At 61.3% G+C, this 13,695-nt stretch overlaps 1 protein-coding gene across 2 annotated transcripts in view; it reads left to right on the forward strand.

Moving 5' to 3' along the window:
- LINGO1 (leucine rich repeat and Ig domain containing 1) overlaps window positions 1–13,695 on the forward strand; it is a 163,180-nt gene that overhangs the window by 42,885 nt on the left and 106,600 nt on the right. For both annotated transcript variants that reach the window (XM_012735392.2, XM_020286095.2), the window contains exon 2: window positions 10,545–10,581. The gene's annotated coding sequence lies outside the window, so the exon portion shown is untranslated. The remainder of the gene's footprint in view (window positions 1–10,544; window positions 10,582–13,695) is intronic.

Below are 13,695 nucleotides of genomic sequence, written 5' to 3' on the forward strand. Positions count from 1 at the left end.
CAGGGCTGTTGGGAGAACTGAATTGAGAGTGCAGCTCCTCCGGACATGCTGGTTCCTGCACCCTTGTTCCTCTGCAGCCCTATTTGCTGTCTCCACTGGTCTGCTCAGCCTCTCTGGAGGGCCCAGCCAGCCCTGGCCCGTTGGCAGAGGGGAGAGATCGACTGACTCTGTGGCCAGTGTGACTAGGGTTCTGCCGCTTTATCAGGATGACCCTGGCAATGGCTGGAGGTCTGGGGAGAGGGCAGTTTGGAGGCCGGACCCCAAGAGCGGTGCCGGAGCAGCCTCACTGGGCGGTAGTGGGGAGGGCCACGCTGCAGCCGTGGGAGTGGGAGAAGGGGACACCTTCCTAAGAAGGGACCACAGCCTGGCCACGTGGTAGCTGTGGGGGAGCGCCACCAGGAGTCGGAGGCCTCTGCGCTGGTCCCCACCGCGACGAGACTGCGCAAGGGGCAGCCCTGCTGAGGCCAGGCTGGGGCACGACCCAGAAGAGCTGAGGGAGCCCTAAGGCCGATGGAGATGGGTGGGAGCGCTGGGTACTGCCAGGCCTCACTTTCTGACAGTGCCACTTGTGGCCAGGCTGGAGCAGTGGCCTCAGAGCAGGCGGGGTGGGGCAGGCACTGCCGCTGGGCTCAGACCTCCCTCCAGGGCACCTGGCAGGCGCTGGGCTGGGCGGGGCCGTGACTTTGTCCCGGAGCAGGGCTGGTGGGAGGCAGGGCAGGGACCCAGCCTTTCCCGGCCTCTCTCTGCTCGCTGCTTCTTCCCGTGCTTTCCTGGGTCTGTCCGCGCCCGAGCCTCCTGTGCTGGCAGCTGGCGCTGCGGGGTGTCAAGGGGTTTGGTTGCACCCAGAGGCAGAGGGGCCCAGGGGAAGAGGAGGCTGGCCTCTTCAGAGGTGGGGTAGTGTGAAAAGTACTGCTTGGGGTACAGCTGCTAGGAACAGCCTGGAGAGCCTAGTGCCAGGAGGGTGTCCAGTCCTGGTGTGTGCACCCCCAGGCGCACGTCAAGGCTCTTCCAGGCGCCCCGAGGGGCTGCTGGTGCTGGCCAGCGTCTTGTCCCGCCCGCCCGCCGGAGGCTCAGAAGGGCAACGCGGCCCTGTCTGGAGTCGCTGGAAGGTGAGAGCTTGGCTCTGGCTCTGCCACTCCCCAGCTGTGCAGTCTCTGCCAGCCCTCACCTCTGAGCCCCGGCGTGGCCGCGGACGGCAGCGTGCAGTGCGTGCTTGCAGTCGCCGCCCCACCCCACCTCTGCCGGCCTGTGGAGTGGCTGACGGTGAGGGTGCGATCCTCTCTGGGATAGTTTCACCGTAGTAAGAGACTTTAGTGCCTCCGAACCCCAACGGAACTATGCTTCCCTGTAATGGTGCCATTTCAGGTGTGGTGACATCGGTGGGAGAGGCTCTCTGGCCCTTCTCCCACCCCCTCTCAGGCTCGTGCACTGTTCACGGGCAGGCCAGGGCAGCGTCACATTGATTGGTTGAGGGGTCTGTTCTCGGCGCTCTCCCGTCCGCTCCGCAAAAGCCCAGCCTGGAGTCGGCATTCTGACAGGCCGGCCGCTCCTCTGGGCGGGGCGGGCTCGCGGGCAGAGAACGGTTCACAGGCTCCAGGGGCAGCAGTTGGCCCGCTGCGGGCAACCAGAGGTCTGCGCAGGGAGGGATCTCCGGGCATGCCACGCTGAGTGTGGCTGTTCTTAACTGATCCTTAAGACAGACCCCTGAGGACCTGCCTGTGCTCCTAGCGGCTCACAGGGTCCCCTCATCCACCCAGTCCTGCCAGAAGTGCTCCCAAGCCTGGGTGTCACCATGGCTTGGCCCTGTTGTCAGGGATAGCGGAGGAGGGAAGGTGGCCTGTGCTAGGCCTGGTCAGGGACAAAGGGAGAGAGGGATCTGGGATTGGTGCTCTGGAGGGGCAGTGCTGAGCCTGGGGCTGCGTGGCCAGGTCTCTTCTGGAGGACTCGGCAGAGTCAAGGGCAGGGTGCGTTTGGAGAAGTCCCAAGGGAGGGCCAGGGTGGCGTCCAGGCTTTGCGGCTGATCCCTGTGAGACTGTGGGTGAGTCCCTGCCCTCCCTGGCTCCAGTTTTCTCACCTGCACAATAGGGATTCTGGCCCAGGCCAGCTCATCTCTGGACCCTTCGACACCTTCCATCCTTGACTCTAAGAAAGCCCAGGGAAGGGGCTGAGCCCGGGGCTGGGGGGCGAGTTGGTCCCTGGAGCCCAGGGAGCAGGAGGGGCAGGCAGATGTATGTGCTGCCGTCCGCTGCGGCCAGCACATTCATAAGCATCTCTAAGATGGATACACCCCCAGTTCACCTGGCACACCCGCCTCAGGACGCGTCTCTTCCTGAATGGGGCCATGCCTCATGCTGGCTGTGCTGCCAGCTCCCGCCTGAGCCTCCTGCAGGATAGGGTGCCTTGTCACCCTCCGGCCATGCTCCTGCGCCTGACCGCCCGTCACCCCAGCTGGCTTGGGGGCAGTTCTGTGCTCAGGTCTGCTCCAGTCCCAGCCAGGCCGCAGGTTCCGGGTGCTTAAGGGGTGCTGGGGCAATCAGGGCTGGCTTCGTAGAGGAGCCAAAAAATATCTGGGCAGGAGTTGGGTGGGTGGAAAGAAGAGTAGGTCCTTTCAGCATTGGGGTTGGGGGAGGGACAGGAGGCCCCACACTCTTTTCCATGCTCCTGTGGAGGGTGCCCAGGCAGTGCTCATTGACCTGCTTGTCCCGTGGGCAGTACCTGCAATCTACTGTTCCTCTAGGCTCAGGTGCTCTATGCCCTTCCTAGGTGGCTCGGGACCCATCAGGTGACCCCCCACTGGCCTCCATTCACACAGGCCCCTACGTCCATCCCTGCTCGAGCTATGTGGAATATGGCAAGCTTTGCCCCGATCAGCTAGGTGACTGTGGAGAAGCTACTTCATCTTTTGAGCCTCAGTTTCCCCTTCTGTGAAATACAGATGGTTGATCCTGTTCTGAATGTTAGGAAGAATAGATGAGCAGGTATGTGTGGGGAAATTGGCACAGGGCCTTGTTCATGGCAGGGGCCCAGTGCATGTGGCTCTCCTTAGTCCTGAAAGGGATCCACAGGTCTCACTGCAGAGAGGACATGTGAGGTGTCCTGGTACCTGCCAGAGGCACCCAATGAGCAGCCAGTGTCGAGGCCTCCTGTGGGGAGATGCTGACCCAGGCGCTGCCACGATGAGCTCTCTTCCCAGGCTCTTTGAGGACAGGACTTTGTTTGTGTTGCTCACTTCCGCGTCTGCTGACTGCCTGCCTGGCCTGATGTGCAGTGGGTGCTCAAGAAGCACTTGTTGATTGGAGTGGCGGATCAATGCATAAAGCCTGGGAGGGCCACCCAGTTGCTCCCAGGCTCCCAGTGCTCACACGTGAGCCCCTGAACCCCATCTTTTATGGCTGAATGGGAGAATGCCCCCCACTCTGGCTCCCAGCAGCGCCTTTTCCAGTTCTGTCTATGCCCCCAGCTAGGAGGCAAATCTGCAGCCTCCCCCCGCATCCCTGAAGCCCTCCCCACTTGCCGGTTCACAGGAGAATATCGCCCTGAGCAGCACCTAACTCACGTTTTTTGCTTTTGCTTTTATATTGGACTGTAATTTGCCTGTCTAAAGCAGGGGTCCTCAAACTTTTTAAACAGGGGGCCAGTTCACTGTCCCTCAGACTGTTGGAGGGCCGGACTATAGTTTAAAAAACCTATGAACAAATTCCTATGCACATATCTTATTTTGAAGTAAAAAAACAAACGGCAAAAACACCCGCATGTGGCCGCAGGCCCATAGTTTGAGGACGTTTGGTCTAAAGGTTCTTAAAGGAGAGCAAAACAAAATCACCGCAGCCCCACTCTGTGCTCAGAGCAGATTCTGTCTTGGGAAGGGACAGGGCAAACCCTCTGGCCTTCTGTAGACTGAGCTCCTTGGGGCCCCCCTGTCCTTTAAGAAAGGCACAGGGCACAGCCTGAGGCCAGGAAGCCTGGGCTCTGACAGCCCTGCCACCAAGGATCTGCTCCCTCTAGCCTCCGCCCTGGTGGGGCGCAGGGAGTCACGCTGTCCTTTTGCAGAGGGAGGCGAGTGCTGCCCTCGGCCCCTCTGCCCTGCTCTGGTGCCAGGCAGAGTGAGTGCCTGGTGGGGGTGCTGGAGGTGACACGGATGGGGGAGCAGGGGGGAGGCTGCCCGAATCTCCTCAGGGAGGCGCCTCCCAGCAGGGGAGGCTGAGGGGCACGTGTGGGTAGCAGAGGGAGCTGAGGCCACAGGGAGGCTGGGGTGGGCAGGCTCTGCCCCTCCCCACAGTCACCAGTCAGCTCACCCCTCCCACCTTCCCCACTGGGTCCTATGTCCGTTTCTTTGTTTCTTTTTTTTTTTTTTTTTTTGAGACAGAGTCTCACTTTGTTGCCCAGGCTAGAGTGAGTGCCGTGGCGTCAGCCTAGCTCACAGCAACCTCAAACTCCTGGGCTCAGGTGATCCTCCTGCCTCAGCCTCCCGAGTAGCTGGGACTACAGGCATGCGCCACCATGCCAGCTAATTTTTTCTATATATATTAGTTGGCCAATTAATTTCTTTCTGTTTATAGTAGAGACTGGTCTCGCTCTTGCTCAGGCTGGTTTTGAACTCCTGACCTCGAGCAATCCTCCGCCTCGGCCTCTCAGAGAGCTAGGATTACAGGCGTGAGCCACCGCGCCCGGCCCCTGTGTCCATTTCTAAGGAGGAGAGGTGGAGCAGTGGGCTGGGGGCCCAGCCCGAGTCCCACTGAGGGGTTCCACTCATTTTCCCGCCGTGCCTCCAGGCCCCATGAGGGTGTGTGCAGGGACGCCAGGCGCACTTGGCTGCCAGGGTTCCTGGCCTGCCAGCGGTGGCAGAGGCCCGGCCTGCGTCACGCTCTCCTCAGCAGCCTGCCCCCTTTGGGGTTTGGCTCCCCTGGTTGCCTTGTGACCTCAGCTCTCTGACTGACGGCTGAGTGAAAGCTGTGGTTTTGCAGATCGTCCAGCTTTTTCTCGTGGTCAGGCGGGCTGATGCTCCCCTGTGGCTCCTGCACACTAGACGAGGCGCAGCGTTTGTGTCTGGTTACCAGCGCCGGCCTCGGAGCCTCCCTTTGCCGCGAGTTAGCTGTGTGTCCCGGGTGGGCCTCCGCCCGGCCAGCCCTGAGCCTTAGCCAAAGGGGATGCGATGCCCAGCTGGGAGAGCTGCTGGGAGGTCGGCGGGCTGATGCGCCCGCCCCAGGAGTCCCTGCCAGGCCTTGCCTGCTGCACCTCTGCCTCTCAGAGCTGTGGGGTGCAGGGGCAGGGGCAGGGACAGGCCCTCGGCCAGGTCCTCTTGGACCTAGAGCAGCTCCTCCCCCCACGTCTCCTCTTACCAGTAACCAGCAGAGGCCCCACTCCTCTGCTTGGGTGGGCTGGCTGGCACTGTTTTCCTGGCACTGGAGGCCCTGCCCACTGGGACGGCCCAAGGCCCTCTCCCCTGCCAGGCTGCCTCCCCTCCCTCTGAGCCCAGGCTCCCTCCGGCCCTCTCCTCTCTGGTTTCGGAGGAGGCCTGGGGAAGCCTGTGCTTCCACATGTAGGCCAGGCTTCCTGGGTCTGCGTGGGGACCGGCTGCAGCCCCAGAGCGAGGCAGGGGCTGGTTCGCTGAGCTTCCTGCGCCTCCAGTGTCCCTCATGCCCGCAGACCTGCAGCCCCGAGCCTACGCCGGGAACCGAGGCCGGAAGCGGCCTGTCAGCAGAAGCAGGAGGCCAGGCCTCCCGGGCCTCCAGTGTAGGCTCTGGAGGGTCCCTGGGAGGGGTGGTCAGGGCCCTTCCTGGGGCCGGAGCCTCTGCTGGATCCTCAACCCAAGGGGCAGGGTGGGTCTCGAGGGCCCGAAGGCAGAGGATGGAAGAAGTGAGACGGGCCAGGGCTGTTCTGGGAGTTTCCCAACACCTTTCAGACACTGTAGTGTGGGCGGGGTGGGGGCTGGTTCCTTAAAGGCTCAGGCTTGGGTGGGCTGAGCCATGTCCCAGGAGCTCAGCCAGGCCACAAGTCTGCAAGGCCAAGAAGCAGATCTAGTAGGGCCCTTCTGGGACTTTGCCAGGACACCCCTGCCTGGAGTGCTCTTCCTAGCCAGCAAGCATCTGCTTGGAGGCACACGCCAGGTGTCTCTTGCCTCCCTGCCTAGTTCAGGCTCCTCCTCCAGGCTCCCCTCCCTGGCCCCGTGGCGTGGTGGCTGTCTGACCTCTGGTGCTCGGTGCTCTCGGGGAAGGTGGGAGGGCTCTGGGCATGCCTGGACCCCAGCAGATGGGTGTGAGTGGATACTGCAAGCTCCTCCGCGTTGGCAGTGTCCTTCCTGTCGCTGGGGCCTGGCTGCAGAGCCCAGTGGAAGCAGCTGTCTTCCCCGAGCCTCAGTTTCCCCCTCTCTGACTTGCCTTTGTGGGGGTTGTGGGCTAGAGATCAGTTTGGGCAGGCCTCAGTCTTTGGGGGCCACCTCCACAGGCCTTTTCTGAGCCTCTGTCCCAGCTGCCCTGGACTCACGGTTCGTTGTCCAAATCCTCAGTTATTCAAAGCCCCGAGCCCTGACCTACTCCTTCAGATGGCTCTCCCTGACGCTCTAGCCCACGCTGCTCTGAGTCCAAACCTGCTGAGCATGTCCCCAGCTGCTTTCTTCTCTTTGGCACACACTCTCGGCTCTGAGCAGGGCCTCAGGTACTGAGGCAGCTCGGCATGGCCTGCTTGGGCAAGTGGGCCTGTAACATCCAGCCACAGGCTAGTGGGGGCGGTGCCGGGTGGGGAGGAGCCCAGAGCAGGCAGCAACTCCTGCCCGGAGGCCACGGAGGCAACATTTGAGCTGCACCTTGAAGGGGAAGGCTGAAGACAAGGGAGTCTTGCGGGCACAGGTCAGTGTAGGAAAGGCCTTGGATGCCAGGTAAGTGACTTTAGGGTCTGGCCTCCCTCTGCAGACAGAGAACACCAGGGGAGGGGCCTGATGGGGCGGCATGCTCCTGAGGGCAGACCCTCTCCATAGTGCCCACAGCCCTGCACCCCACCTGGTGCCTGGCAGTCTCATGCCTGCCCTGCACATCTCTGCTGCTGGACACTGTCCACACTCTTGCGGCTCTTGGCCTTTTCTTTAAAGCTTTCAGGCCAGTGTCCCCCCTAGCCACCCATGTGTGACCATTGATTGATAGCTGCCTCTGCCACCAGGCTTTGAGGCCACTGAGGGCAGGAATCAGAGGGTTGGAGGTCCCCTAGGTCTCCAGCTCTCAGCCCAGCGCCTGACACGGTAGGTACTTAATAAATGTCGATTGAATATGTGAATGCGTGCAGGGCACAAAGTCCAGGAGCACCAGGCTGGAGGGGCTGCCAGGGGGCTGATGTGTAGGGGAGACAGGGACCTCTAGTGAGCAGGGAGCACCTCAGGCCCAGCGGGAGCTGTGCTGCCGTTGCATGTCGTTAGGCGGCTCCTAATAGAGCCGTTGCAGGGGTGGGAGCTGTCTCTGTGGCACCTCCGTGGGCAGGAGCCCCCACTGCTCCCCTGAGACACTTTCAGAATGGGGTCTGAGCCACCCTGCTACCCTCAGGCTGGCTGGGGACTCTGGGGCGAGCTGCGGGGCAGCCGGGCAGCCGTGGGAGGCAGGGTGATGGGAGGACCCAACCCTGACCTCACCAAAATTATTTTTAAAACCTGCAAGAGAAGGGGGATATTTTCAACCTTCATTCATCAAGGCATCCCAAGGGTGAAAGAAGCGGGCAGGAGGCAGAGGGGGTGTTGGTGAGGGGCTTGAGAAGGGCTGGGGCTTCTGAGGGGAGGAGCCGCCCCAGAGGGCCCTGACGATGAGCTTTTTTGTCCCTAGCCCTTTTAAATGTTAAAAGCTCCAAACAGCAAGAGGGCCGGTGGAGTTCATTATATCGAGTTATCTCCTCCGTTTCAGGCAGAGATCAATCTTCTGAGTCTTGAGCTCGGGGGCAAGGGAGGAGAAGGAGAATGGGAGGCGAAGGGAAAAACTCCCTGGACCAATTTCCGCTGGCTAACGTGATTACTGGGCTGCCCGGCAGCGCCAGCTGTTGGCAGGCGTCCTGGCCCCCACCGCCGCCAAGCCGCACTCAGCTGCTGGCTGCCCCCAAGGCTCCCTGGCGAATGGGGCAGGTGGCAGGTGTGAGAACCGGACCCGTGGGCGGGGCCTGCGGGGCAGGGCGGGCCTGGGGCAGCCCTGCCGGCTCTCAGCCCCGCCGCATCCCTGTCCCTGCCCGCCGGGCGCCCTCTGGCGCCTTCCCACTCCGCTTGGGCAGGGCTGAGAGCACAGGCTTTGGATCCTGACAGAGCTGGCCCTGCCCATTCATTCATTCACTCATTCACTCATTCATTCAAGAAATATTTGCTGACTGTCTCCTGGGTGCCAAGCACTGCAGGTAGCATGGGGTGAACACCGAGGTGAACAGAGTGGACACGGTCCCTCCCGCCGTACGGAGTTTCCGTTGCAAGGAGGGACAGAGGAGAGCAAGATGCACAGGCAAGGTCGTGTCAGGCGGGGATGCTAAGAAACTGGGTGAGACTGGTGTGGGGCGTTTTATCTGGAGTGGCATTTTATCTGGGACCGTAAGGGAGGGCTCATTTGCATGGAATGGCAGAAGTGTCTGGTGGAAGAACATTCCGGCAGAAGGAGCGGCAAGGGCAAAGACCTGGGACTGGCCGGTGCGGGAGGGAGGCAGCTTGTGGTGGAGGGGCTCAGGGAGGCGGGCAGGGTCCTGCAGGTTTTGCAAGGACTTGGCTCTGTGGCGTGGAAACGCCCTGCCATGGCAGGGTGGCGACAGGCTCTGATTCACCCGGTCCTTGCTGCTGTGCGAGTCTGGGCCAGCGTGGGCTCAGGGAGCCGGAGCAGAAGGAGGCTGCTCCGAGTCGGGCCGGAGGGGCTGGGGATGGGAGGTTCGGGTGTGCTGGGGTGAGACTGACAGGGTTTGCTGGGAGCACAGGCTTTGGATCCTGGCTTTGGTTTCTCGTCTACAAAATTAGGATCAAAGTAGCACCTGTCTTGGGGAGTTGTTAAGAAGATTAGATGGATTAATAAGTAAAGTGCTCAACCCAGTGTCTGGCACATAGTAGGAGCTCAGGGAGTAAAAGCAATGATGACTGCTGTGCGCGGCCATGGAAAGGTATGCAAAATCTCTTGTGAAGGGAGGAGCATGTTCCACACCAGAACATAGGCCGTTCTCCTTGGCACACAGCCCTGAGCGTGTGCGGACACACAGCAAACAGTGCACACCAGAGGCTGGCAGTCAGCACTTCTAGAGAGGTGACCGGGAATGGGAGTGCGTTTAGATTTAGAAATCTGCAGATTTCTGTATTTGAAGCTCTTTAAAGAGAACACTTTCACGTATTGCGAGTATAATGAGACTACAATGTATAAAAATGGTGATTTAGGCCCTCACCTCCTTTAGGAAGCCTCCCCTGACCTCACAGCCCCAAGCCTGCCCCATCAGCTCCCCTTGGTGTTTGGGAGCCACGTTGCCTGCTGTGGTCGCCATGAGCCAGCTGTGTGTGTGTGCTAGCATGTACGTGGGCCCAGCTAGCCTGTGAGCCACCCGAGGGTGTGGGCTTTGTGCTTGGAGGCTGGACACATCTTCAAGACCAGCAGTTCTCAGTGTGATCCCCAAATGGCAGCACCAGCGTCACCCGGGAGCTTGCTGGGAATTCAGATTCTCAGCCCCACTCTGGGCACTGATCAGAGACTCAAGGGCGGGCCCCAAGCTGTGTTTGCACCTGCCTGTGCCAATAGGCAAATCAAGGCACAGTGAGGCTCACAGCGGGATCCAGCGACAACACTGAGGCAGGACCCAGGAAGGGTTCCAGGCAGAGGTGGAGGTCAGGCCTGGGTGCGCCCTCCCTGACAGCTCCTCTGGGCTCCTTGGGCCCGTGAGGCACATGTGGCCCCAGGAGGAGGATGTGAGGTTCAGCCCTGTGTGTCCAGGGGCCAGAGAACTGTGCCTTCTGCTGCAGGCCGGCTCGCTCAGGTCGGTGGGGCTGCTATCCTTGGCCCACGTCAGGGAGCCTCCTGAATCCCAGCCTGCTGCAGCCCAGGCCCTTGCTTTCAGAAAGGGCAGTCTTTTTTTGTTGTTGTTGTTTGTTTGTTTTTTGTTTTTAATAAGACAGAGTCTCACTCTGTCACCTGGCTAGAGTGCAGTGTTGTCATTGTAGCTCACAGCAGCCTCAAACTCCTGGGCTCAAGCGATCTTTTTGCCTCAGCCTCCCACGTGGCTGGGACTACAGGCATGCATCACCATGCCTGGCTAATTTTTTCTAATTTTAGTAGAGATGGGGTCTCACTCTTGCTCAGGCTGGTCTCGAACTCCTGAGCTCAAGGGATCCTCCCAGCTCGGCCTCCCACAGTGCTAGGATTACAAGTGTGATCCCCGAGTCTGAACAGAAGTGCAGCCTCGACTCTGTGGAATGAATATGGCAGGGTCCAGGTCTCCTCCTGCTCCATCTGCCGCCGGGCATGGGGAGCCCAGGGTGGGCAGAAACTGGGTGGGGTGGATTGCAAGGTGGGTCTGTGGCCTGGTCTGACTGTTGTCTCCCCCTCCCTGCTGTCTCTCTGCAGGTGTCTGGCCGAGGAGCCTGAGCCCCTGTCTAGCGAGGTGAGCGGCCCTGTGTGTGCTGTGGATGGGGCAGTTTCAGGGGCTCTGTCTCCCTCTCTGCGGCCTCTTCCTCCTCTCCTTCTGCTGGGGGCCCCTCCCTACCATGTTCCTGGGGGCGCTGCTGACCCTGTGAGAGGAAGGGGTGAGGAAGTTTGGGAGTTGGCTTCCAGCAGAAAGGAGGAAGGTGGCTCCCTGGTTGGCAGGGTCAGGGTTGTGGGTGCTGGCCGAGCTCCCTGGGGACCCTGGAGGCCCCTCATGAAGGAGGGAGCAGAGCTGTGGGCCTCGGTGGGTGGACTGCCCGTGGGGCCAGGCCAGTGCACCAGATGAGGCTGGGGTGCTCTGGTGGTCGGGCTCTGGCCTTGGGGGCCCGGCTGTGGTCTGTGATGAGAAAGCATTTTGGGGACGCGACTCCCGTGCCTGGGAACATTGTTAGAGGAGGCGGCAAGGCAGACCCGCAGGTCTCTGGGGCAGACACATGCCCTCTGCCCAGATTCCCTCCGAGGCTCTGCTGTCTCCTCCAACCTCAGTTCCAAGGCGGCTTGCCCGTGGAGGGTTCTGGGAGGGCTTCTAGTTTCCATCTGGTCGGGCGTGTGGGGGCAGGTGCGTCTGCCGCGTCAGCCCTGTCTCCATGCTCGCGAGGCCCAGAAGAGGGTGGCACCCTCCCCTGGGTGCCTGGGTGGGCGGCCCACCCTCCTCTGGCCCGGCCAGCTCACCCAGGAGAAGGGCTAACTGAGACCGTGACTTAGGGTTTGGGCCTCTCTCTTCAGACACTGCCCCAGTTTCCTTATCTGTGAAAGGGGACCCTAGTGCGTCCTCCTGAGCACTGTGTCGCGTGTGGAGGGCCAAGTACAGAGAGCCTGGCACACTGTGGTGCTCAATAAGCGTTTAAACACACATCAGTTGTTTTGCAGCAGAGCCTGGGAAGGAGTCTGAAGGACGCTAGGATCAAGAAGTGCAGCCCCTGGCAGCTCAGACACCCCGCTAGCATGCGAGAGAGGAGACACTGTACTTAGCGGTCCCAATCCAGGCATACTGCCTGGAGGAGGGGTGCTAATTGATATTAATTTGTCACGATTGATCATCTCTTTTTAAGTCTGAAAGAAACCTTTTTCATACTTTAATCAGCTCATTAATCTTAGCAACACCAGCCTATGAGCGGGCGAAATGTGTTCACTTTGTAGAGGTGGGGAAGCCGGGGCAGGCAGGGGGACAGACCTTGGTGTTGAGGTAGGATTTGGTCTAGGTCCCCACCCCGGGTCCCATGGTCCCATCGCTCTCCTTACAAATGGCTCCCCAGTCTGGGTCCTCCTGATGGGAGGGATGTGGTTGGAGGTCATGCCGGTGGCCCCCATGTCCCCTGGCCAGGCCCCCAGACCATGGCGAAGGGAGGGACACGCTGTGTGGACCAGGCACTGCAGCCAGCGGGTCTGTGGGAGGAGCCTCCTGGCTTGGTCTCTCGGGTTCTCTCTCTGGGGCACGTCCCTCCATCCTGGGCATGGACTCACCCCCTCTCCTCCACACCCCGCCCTGACAGCCCCCTCAGAGTCTGCCTTCTTGGAGAGCCGCCCCGCAGCAACCGCCCTTGGCTGCCTCCCCGCCCACTTGGTTCAGGAGAACAAGTTCCAGGCACTTGTCTCACCGACCGGGGCCGGGGTGGGGGGAGTTTGGGTGGCCACTGTATGCCAGAGAGGCCTGGAGTCTTGGGCAGGAGACTCGGGGGAGCCCGCAGAGGCAGGACTCATGGCAGGGATGAGAGCTGGAGGGCGGGTTCCGGGCTGTGAGGCCGAGCGCAGCCAGCAGGAAGGGCCAACCGGAACACCTGGGCACAGCAATGAGCACGGCCGTCATTTATGACTCGTGGGACGGCCCCGTGAAATCTTTGGAAGAAACTGTGTGCTGGATCGGAGCCCGGTGTGCGTGCCGGGCCAGCAGCCTGGGAAGGAGGCATCGTGTGGATCTGGGAGCCGAGGCTACAGTGGCAGCACCTGTCAGAGCGCAGGCCGGGGAGCTGCAGGTCGCATGGGGCACGTGGGCTCCGCCTGCAGGCAAAGCAAGGTGAGGCTTGTGGCCAGCCCCGGCCAGGTGCCCTGCTGCAGATGAAGCCGCATGTGGGCCTGAGGGGCAGGCACCTTCTGCGGGGACCACACCTGTGAGGGCCTCCAGAAGGGAACGGGGTCCGCCTGGCCCTGCCCAGGAGGCCCGGGGCAGGGGTCTGCTTGGATGGGTGTATCTGCTGGGCACCCACGGCCACCCCGTCTTCGCCACCAGAGCTTACTGGCCTGGCTTTGCGTGTGGGCCGGAGATGCCAACCCAAGCCAGAGCTACCCTCATTCCTAAAACAGGGGAACAGAACAGTGGGGGTGGGTGTTAGGCTAGTTCCCTAAATGACATCCTATACTTGGGCACTAAAGTTTTAGCTTTAACAGGTCAGAGAGTGTCTGCTTCAAACACGGCTGTTCCTTTGGTTTTCACCTCGGCCAGCCCAACACAGAGGGAGACCCACCGCCGCGCGGCTCTCTGGTCCCGAACGCCCGGGTGGTTTGCTTAGCAGCCAGGCCGCCTGGGCTCTGTTGCTGTCGCACTTGGGAGCTGGGTGGCCTGGGGCGCATTCCTGGTTTCTCCTACTTCTGTCCTGTGTGGCAGATGGGCCGCTGCCTCCTCGAAGGGATGTCGTCAGGGGAGCAGGAGAGGTCTTCAGACGGGACCTGCTCGTGGAGCCAGCTCGGGCTGACGTCTGGGTCCCTGCCTCCAGCCCAGCGGCCCCAGCGTCTTTCCCGCTGCCTCCCTCTGGGCGTGAACACGGCTGGGCAGCAGGGACTGGGCATGGGTGAGAGAGCTCGTCCCTGCTTTGGTGACAGGCACGCTCAGCCACCTGGGTGGAGGTGGCACAGAGGGGTGAAGTCTCGGAGCCTAAGGAGGCTGAGGCAGGGTGCAGGGCAGCAGCACCGCAGTGCAGCGCAGCGCTGGGGCTGGGCCGGGAGGGGAGAGAGGAGAGGAGCAGGAACTGGCACGTGCCCACACAGGCTCTTCACACGTGGAGCATCATTTATCCCTCTGGCAGGAGAGGGCGTCCTTATTCCTGTTTGCATATGCAAAGTGGAGGCCCCCACGGGG

The sequence above is a fragment of the Microcebus murinus genome, chromosome 6 (genome assembly GCF_040939455.1).
Source record: "Microcebus murinus isolate Inina chromosome 6, M.murinus_Inina_mat1.0, whole genome shotgun sequence".
Taxonomy (NCBI): Eukaryota; Metazoa; Chordata; class Mammalia; order Primates; family Cheirogaleidae; genus Microcebus; species Microcebus murinus.